This window comes from Papaver somniferum, chromosome 5, assembly GCF_003573695.1.
Source record: "Papaver somniferum cultivar HN1 chromosome 5, ASM357369v1, whole genome shotgun sequence".
NCBI classification, from domain to species: Eukaryota; Viridiplantae; Streptophyta; class Magnoliopsida; order Ranunculales; family Papaveraceae; genus Papaver; species Papaver somniferum.
In genome coordinates, this window is record NC_039362.1 from 2975590 (window position 1) to 2984739 (window position 9150).

Genomic DNA, 9150 nt, shown 5'->3' on the forward strand with positions numbered 1-9150 from the left:
TCCCTTGATCGGCGTCGCCTCCTTTGACTGCTATAAGGTCCCTTACTCTCCTACTTCGTAGGCCATGACCGCCTGTGAGATTACTCTTTCTAACTCTTCCCCAGCCTTGATTTCTTTAGCTTTATTCTTTTCTCGCCGTAGCCTAGATCCCCTGTCCTCGTTTTGCTGAACATCTAACTGCATGCACTGTCTCGCGGCTTGAGGATCGCCTATTACTTCAGCAATACCTTTATACGTGGGAAATCTCAGCCTTTGATGATAGGCGGAGGCTACCCCTTTGATGCCCGCGATCTAAGGTCTTCCAATGATCGCCTCATAGGGTGATACAACATCCACGGCGCAGAAGGTAGTTAGGGTATCCAGGTATCCTCTCCCATCTGAGACCTTGAGTGTTACCTCTCCTTTTGGAATGGTCACTGTTCCATTAAATCCATAGATCCGATATGTTGATGGTATTAGCACGTCATCTGATAGCTTCATTCTCTTAAATATGTTGTAGAAAAGGACTTCGAATGAGCTCCCACTGTCTACCAATATCCTTTTGACTCCCCATTCCTCGATGAGTAAAGTAATGACCAATGGATCAATGTGTGCTTGGTCGTTTCTCGGGACATCCTTAGCAGAAAAGGTGATCGGCTACATCATCCATGCTTCCATTTTTAAAGTTTTGGCGACACTGAAGATCTCTACCCCTTCTCGATCTCTTTTGTGAATTCTTTATGTGATCCCCGCTCCCGGTTCGAGTCCCTGTGTTGCTGAGTGTGAAATGGTGTTACATACGAACTGTGTTCCCCGATCAATCCTCACTTGATGCACATGTGCATCGGGTGTATTGTGTGTTGGTGTTGTTTTTCTGACAAACTTCCATAGGTATCCGTCCCCAATCAGGTGTTGAACCATGTCCTTTACCTCCCTATAATCATTAGTCAAATGACCTCGGAATTGGTGATAACGGCATAATTCGGGATGATTCTTTGTATCATCAAATTGTATTCCCCTACTCTTCAGATATCTGATATCGTTCCTTTTCTCCACTTCCTTGAAGTCTTCTTCTAATGGTGCATTCAGAGGTGTGTAAGTTCTTGGTGCATGGCGGCCTCTTTCCTTTATCGTCCCACTCCTTCCTTCCCAAAGTTTTTTGTGGCAAATCTGATCTCTTCTCGGGTCGCTTTTACATCTCCTGTGGTATCGCCTCGAATGTTGTGCTAGTCTCTTGTACTCCTCTATCCTTGGATCTCTATTGTATTTCTTCTAAGGCGATGTAGTGTTCCCGCATCTTACTTATTTCTTTTAGTGTATGGGGTTTCTCCGTGAACATGGCTATCCAGATAGGATCAGGCTTCCCGAGTGAGTTTTCGAATCCAAATATCTGTTGATCGACTGGCACTTTCTAGATATCGGTACACATCTTCCTCCACCTATCTGTCAGGGACCTCAGCGGTTCCTTGAACCTTCTTGCCAGGGTGAACATCTTGTTGAACCTAGGCCGGGCGATGCTGTTGTGCATATATGTTTCAAAAAAAGTTTCTGTCAAAACTGCATAGCTCCCGATAGATTCTTTCGGCAAGGTGTAGAACCAGTTTCTCGCCTCTCCTTCAAAACTAGTAGGGAAAAATTTACACATGACTACATCGTTGTTCTTCCACTGGAGTAGTGACATCATGTACATCTTCACATGCTCTACCGCATATCCGGTCCCGTCAAATCTATAAGTGAATGTTGGTAGAGTACACTTCTGAGGAAATGGGGTTTGCTCTAATTCTCGGGTGAAAGAGGTTTACTCGGCTTCACTTATTACCTCTGTCAGTTTATCATCCTCACCGCCTCCAGGCAGCTTCTTAACCTACAATTCTTTGAGTTTAACCGTTGTAGCTTCGTCTGATCTTCTGCTTCGTTCAGGTGCTTCTTCTTCGGATGAAGAGTCATCATGTGGGTCGTATCCTCCTCTCACATCATTTCGGTCGAGTACTCGCCCTTTAGATGGTCGGGCTTCCCTGGATCTGGTTCGATTGTTGGATGTTCCTTGGCCAGATGATCCTCGCGATCTCGCTCCTTGATTCCGAAGCTGGTAATTCTCGTGCTCCAAGGATAAATTCCTCCCTGCAACTCTCTCATGAACTCCTCCTGCCTCCTCTGGTTTGCTAGTATGGCCAACAACGTCGGATCCGTTCTCTCATGGATGGAATGACCATTCACATGGTTTCCAGTGGTAGGCGGTGGTGCTGGTGTATCGGGCATAACAGGGAGTGCGGTCGTAGATCCTAAAGGAATATCTCGGGTCGTGTTATTCCTTCCTAGACGAACTTGTCGGAGCCTCTCTTCTTCTTGATCTAACGCTTGCTGGTACTCTGCTCGTTGTTGGTTTCTCCTACGATTTTCTCGCATAATCAATACCTCTTCGTCATCTTCAGTGTATGATGCAGTTAATCCATCCACCATGGGCCTCATTTGGCTCGGGATGATGCGTAGGGGGGAAGGTTGTTGTCTCCGCCCAAATCAACTTCTTCGTTGATAATTGTTGTTTCTCGGGTTGATGTTGTCGGCTGTTCTGTTGTCGTGATCTAGTCACTCCTTCTTGCATGCTCGTTCCTGCTACCGCCCGATTCCTCAAGATCCTCACATTCCTGAAGTGCTATCCATCATCCCATATATGTTTTTCCCTCCGAGATTCCTCCCTACCTACATTCATTCAACATACGACACCTCACTTTGAACTATTTTCGAAAAGGTTTTTTTGAAGTACAAAGGGACAGAAAACAAAGGTTCTGGCAGTCATAAGTGACCCAGACAAGTACGATTCTCTTTGTCGTGCTGATCTCAGCATGCTAAACTAGTTGACTACCCAAATATTCTGAGAAAGACCGTAGGATACGTCACTGTCGATACTTTCCATATGCATTAATCATTATTTATATTACATTTCTTGTGACACAAATCATCAACCATACGTACCGTGGTCGGAGAGTTTTTTTCTTGTTCAGATTTCGATGTTGTGACTCCATTCAATCGTACTGACGGCGTTCGACCACAACTCGAGAACCGGAATAATTTCTTGCTCTTCTTTACGGTCTTTTCCTAGAGTTTCATAAGGATAATTTTACCTTGGATTCTTTTGGATTCTCCGTTCTGATGACGGTTTTGAAAACTCAGCAGCTCAATCACGACAAGATTGTTGCCAAAATATCCATTAAATTCTCATTAATCATCGTTTTAGCGACCAAACTCATGATTTTGAGCCGATCTACTGGCCCTATATCATACTCACAGTTTTGATAGAATCTATGAACCGGCGTGAAGACTGTCGACGAGATGTAGTTTCATTTTAGCTACTACCAAACATCGAAGATGCTATTTTGGGAGCTTTTGAATCTTTCGAACAAATCATATTAGCCAAAGAAATAGGAAAGAACGCTTTCTTCAAACAAGACTCGATCATCGGAAGTAAAAGTACGTAGAAAATAACTATCGAGATGAAGTTTCGTTTTAGCTAAAACCAAACATCAAAGATGTATTTTGGGAGCTTCGGAATCTTTCTAACAACTATACTTAATGAAGGGAATAGAAAAGAACGCTGTCACCAAGCAAAACTCGATATCGGAAGTAAAGTGTGTAGAAAATAATCATCCAAATAAAGTTTCCTTTTAGCTACAACCAAACATCAAAGATGTATTTTGGGAGATTTTGAATCCTTCTAACAACTCGAATTAGCAAAGGGAATATAAAAGAACGCTTTCATCAAGCAAAACTTAGCATCGGAAGTAAAGTGTGTGGAAAATAATCATCGAAATGAAGTTTTTTTTAGCTACAACCAAACATCAAAGATGTATTTTGGGAGCTTTTGATTATTTCTAACAACTCTATTTAGCAAGGGGGATAAAAAAGAACGCTTTCATCAAGCAAAACTTAGCACCTAGAGTAAAAGAAGCTTTGATATATCCAAAAATTTATGAAAGCCAAGAGATCTTTTTCAAACAACTTAAAAGTTTCATCAACTAGTTCTTCCAACCATAAGAGTTTTTCCCTTAGCTTCCACTAACACACAAGTTGATTTAGGATCTTTGGATTTCCCTCTTTTGGTGATTGATTTCAAGGTATCCGAAGATGTTACACGTTCCCCTTAGTCGTCGCCAGAATGTAGATGTTGAAAATCCTACTACTATATCCAAAAGATCTAAAACACACATGTTCTAAGAAAGTAAGTAAAAGATAGACAAGAACACAAGATATACGTGGTTCGGTATGATTACCTACGTCTACGATGGTGAAGGGATGATCTTATTACTCGATTCAAGGTTACAAGAATTGGTAACTAAAAAACAAAAAAGATAACCTTTCCATGTTCATTTCTCTGTTTTGACAGATTTTGGGGGTTTTATTGTAGCAGAATTGGATGATTTCATAGGGGACCATAATTAGATGTTTAATCTCACTCTCATTCTTTTCATGTTATTTTTCTTAATTTCATTTCTTTTTCATTTTAGTGACGCGCCAAGATATGCTCAGTAGGAACCATCTACTCGGCTGCTTTGCAGGTAGTATTCTTGATTCTTCCCTTCTTCGTCATCCTCAAATCGAGTACTCTACTGACACAATCTGACTATTACCAACCCAACCCAAAATTTTGATCACCTAAATATAGATTCATAACAATTGAAAAGATAAGAGAACAGCGGAGAAGCGAAGGATCATGTATAGGTTTATCCACTCCCGTCGAGTTTAGTTTCAACTGTGTTTTCCGAATGGGTTCCATAGTTTCAACATTTCCTTCATTAGACATTTAATATGTTCACTTTAGTTATATGTTATAATGCCTAGATTGAGTTCCAAATATTTTCGAAAATGACTATCAGGAAAAATAATGATGTTTGATAAGTTAGGTGCAGAAATTCGCAACTATAGGCTAAACGTTCATGTTTATTATAGCAAGAAAGTGGAATTCACCCTGTCATAATGTTATTAGAGACTGTCTATGCCAACTATTGTAGTGACATGAAATGCCGTTAATGGGGGAGCCTTTCTGTAGACATGAAATGCTATTGATATAGTAGGGGAGAGCTACGTAGTCCCTGTCGTAGCCCTAGGATCACAGAGAAATCTCGAATCCTAGAGTTGATAGAAACATCAACATGCCAAATTATAATACCAGAACTCCATAGAAGCTGGGTTGCACTAATACTGCCACGGGTATCCGCCACACGCATGTCCGTGTGTCCAATACGGTAAATTTAAAACACCATGATACGGCGCCACATCGATAGACATAAATATCGTTAATTTTTAAAGATACGTAAACATATAAACAAGGAATAATTTCAATGTCGATTCAAAATATATAACAGAAGTTCAATTAGATTTTCAGTTTTTATCTTATCCTTGCAAAAAGCTTATACAAAAAAAGCATGAAGAGGCCATGTATACCAGAAGTACTTACAAAAAAGTCATACAAAAAAACCTGAACTGGCCATGTATAGTCGGTAGACAATTTAGCACAAAATATGTAATATTTTCTAATGATGATATTGCAGCTGGTCCTTCTTCTTCCCTCATCTTTGTCATTCTGAATTGCCTCAAAGTAAAACCCTGAAAAAAAATCAATAAACTTTAATAAGGAATTAAAATAGAGAAATCAAGGAATGACGGGGGGAATAGTATAGAAAACAAAATTTTTGGGGTTCAAGGGTAATACAAAATCAAGCTGCATCTAGAACAAAGAAACATAGATGATTTATAGGACATGATGGACGGAAATCCAGCTAACTTGGGTATTTGATACAAAAATCAAGAAATACAGATTTAATAAATTTAGGGTTTCAATATTTTCAACTCCTAAATTTCCTGGAAACAAATCAATACGAAAAGCATGAAGAGACAAAACTAAATATGGGGCATCAGTAACTCTAGAATTTAAAAATAAAATCACCCAAATATCCAATTTTCATCAGATTCATTGAATTTTCATCTGACCTGAAAAAGAATTAAACCCAAAATTAGGGTTAGGAAAGGAAATCAAATATTCTTGTCTGCAGTGATCGATTTTTGTCGAGACGGTGGCGATGAATATGGTGGTGGTGGGGTTCGGTATGAGAAGGTTTTTAAGAAATTAGACGGAGAAGAATTAACAACCAAGAAAAAGAGGAAGAGGACGTGGTTAGGGATGCACAAGAACCGGTCTAAACGACATGTACCGGAATAGAACCGTTGATATCTGACCGGTACCGAACCGGAACCGGCTTGACCGGGACAGACACCGGTTCTGAAATTTGAGAACCGGACTAGACCGGTACAGACACCGGTTCTTGGGGAGAACCGGACTTGAACCGGACCATCTGTACCGGTTATTATTAGCCGTCAAGATCTGTATAGGGTTTTAATCCTAGCCGTCCAAGATATAGGATGTCGAGAAAAAGAAAACAGAAGAAGCATTCTTCATTTTTTCTTCTTCGTTTCTTCTTCTCAGCGAAGGCGGCAGGCTGCAGGCTGGATTTTTCTGATCTTCTCTTAGGGTTTGAATCATTTAGATTGAAAATCACTATCAGTGTATCACCATCTCTATCAGGATTCAGGTCAGTATTCTTCTCCTTAGGGTTCGAATTGTTTGATTGTATATTGATTTATGGTTTGATTTTAGATTGATTTAGGGTTTTTACTTGTTTACAGAATTGTGATTTGATCTATATGTTCAGTGGCGTGAAGAAGTGAAGGTAAATCGTTCTTTCTATTCTTCCTTTGTGATTTGATCTTATTTCAATCAAAGATAAATGTTCAGTGCCATAAATTGACACTGCTGTGTTGGGTTAGAAGTACATGGAAGATAAAGATTGTAGTTGTTATTTGATAAAAATTGCTCTTTTATGCTTGAATTCTTATGGGATGTCATTTATTTGATAAAAATTGCTCAATTGTGTTAGGTTAATGCTTGTATTCTGGGTTTATAGAATTTGAAATATCAAGAAAATTTTATAAAAGGGTAAAGAATCTTGGGTGGATTTGAGAGTGGTGTGTTAAGAGTTTGACATTGGAGAATGAAGGAAACAAGTGATTAACTGATTATGTTAAGAACTAGATTAGTACACTGATGCTGAGAAGGAGCGTATAGTGTAATTTCTGAAGTTTTAGAAATTATGTTAGATTTTACACAGGGATAGTTCTATTATAAGAATGTTAATGTTAGTTGGTACTTGGGAACTAGTGATAAAACTTTAGGAACCTGACAAAGAGCTGCTTGATTCATGACTCTGCTTCATTACCATTCCTCTTTTGTTGTAGAGTGGTTGTTATCAAAACTAAAAAGAGAGTTGTCTGATTCATTGTGACAATATTCAATCTATTCACACGCAGTTTTTTTCTCCTTTTGTTTGTCTTTTTGGAATCATGCGTTATTCACACGCAGTTTTTTCCCCCTTTTATTCTCTTAGTCAGTTCATTGTCATTTGTCATTGTAGATGATAGTCTTACACTCTTACTGTGTTATGTATTGGTAGTGATATGAACCATGCTACTTGTAAATTTTCTAACTTGCTTCTCATTTTTCTCATTTTTCAACACGGGTCTCTGGTCTCCCTTTATGTCTCAGTAAAGCATCATTGACGTTAGTTTCTCTATGTTATTAACTATTTTCATATTTGTGGCAATTAAAATATCAGATCCTTTGGGTAGTTTTTATTTTCTCACTAACAATAAATATACACTGTATACTTTTTTTTTGGTTTAATCAGAGTGTGATCATATTCATTTTTTTAATCTTACACTTCTTAGTATGTTAGAATAGAACACAGAGTTTCGACTTAGTCATGGATAGTAAGTATCTCCTTGTAGTGAGTAGTGACACGGAGATAGGTGTACTGCTATTAGCTTAGCTGTCTGCAGATAATCACATTGAATGTTTTAGATGCCTTAACGAAATTGTTTCTTACCCAAATTGGACACTGAATCGAGTATTTCCTAGGCTTTCCATATTTAGCCCTATATCTCATTAAATATGCTTATAAAATCACCTGTGGTAGAGATTCAACTAGCACATTCTGTGCATTGTAAATATTTATTAGAACATTCTGTGCACATTCTCATTAAACAGCCCTTTTTGTTATTAAAAATATTTATTAGTTTAATCGACTAGGACATTCTGTGCATTGTAAATTTGTAATTGTTGGTGTGTGATTGCAATAATCTGAATGTAATTGGTTCTATTTTATGTTTGTTAGATGACCACATCAAATGAAACTCCAACTACAAATGAAACTGCAACTCCAACTACAAGTACAACTCAACAAACAGAAGTTGGATCATCCTCTCAAGCTGCATCGCACACAAATGAATCTGAAACTGCAACTCCAACAAGTAAAGGCAGAGCTGAAGCAGTTGAAGTTGGTGATAGCAAAAAGAAGCACGGCAGAGTGAGATCAACTGTTTGGTTGGAAATGACCAGGATAGATGATGAATGGGCTGAATGTCGTTATTGCCACAATAAATACAAAGCTCACAATGACAATAATGGCACTTCTGGATTGCGAAAGTATTTGAATAGATGTCTAAAGAATCCTAATAGGAAGAAAGAAAAGGGACAACCATCTCTGTTGATGCCACCCCAAAAACCAGGTCAGGATGGTAAACTTATTGCTTATAATTACAATTATGATAGGTTAAGAAGGCGTCTTGTTGAGTGGATAATTATGGATGAAATTCCTTTTAGAAAAGTAGAAGGGTCAGGCTTTGTGGCATTGATGCAAGAGGCACAACCTAGGTTCAAGGTTCCAGGACGTATGAAAATTTATAGGGATATGTTAAAGATGTATGTGGAAGAGAAGAATAACCTAAAAACTTACTTCTTGACATCTAAGCAGAGGGTATCTTTGACAACTGACACATGTACATCACCAAATAATTTTAACTATATTTGTGTAACCGCTCACTACATTGATCAGAACTGGAAACTGCAGAAGAGAATACTCATGTTTTGTCAAGCTGAAGGTCACACAGGTACTGCAATCGGTGAGAAGTTGGTGGATTGTTTGGAAGATTGGGGTCTAAAAGATATATTTGGTGTCACTCTAGACAATGTCAGCGCCAACACAGTAGCTATGGATCATCTGAAGCAAGTTGTTACTAGCTGGACAAGATCACCAATCAGAGCTAAATATTTACATGTAACAT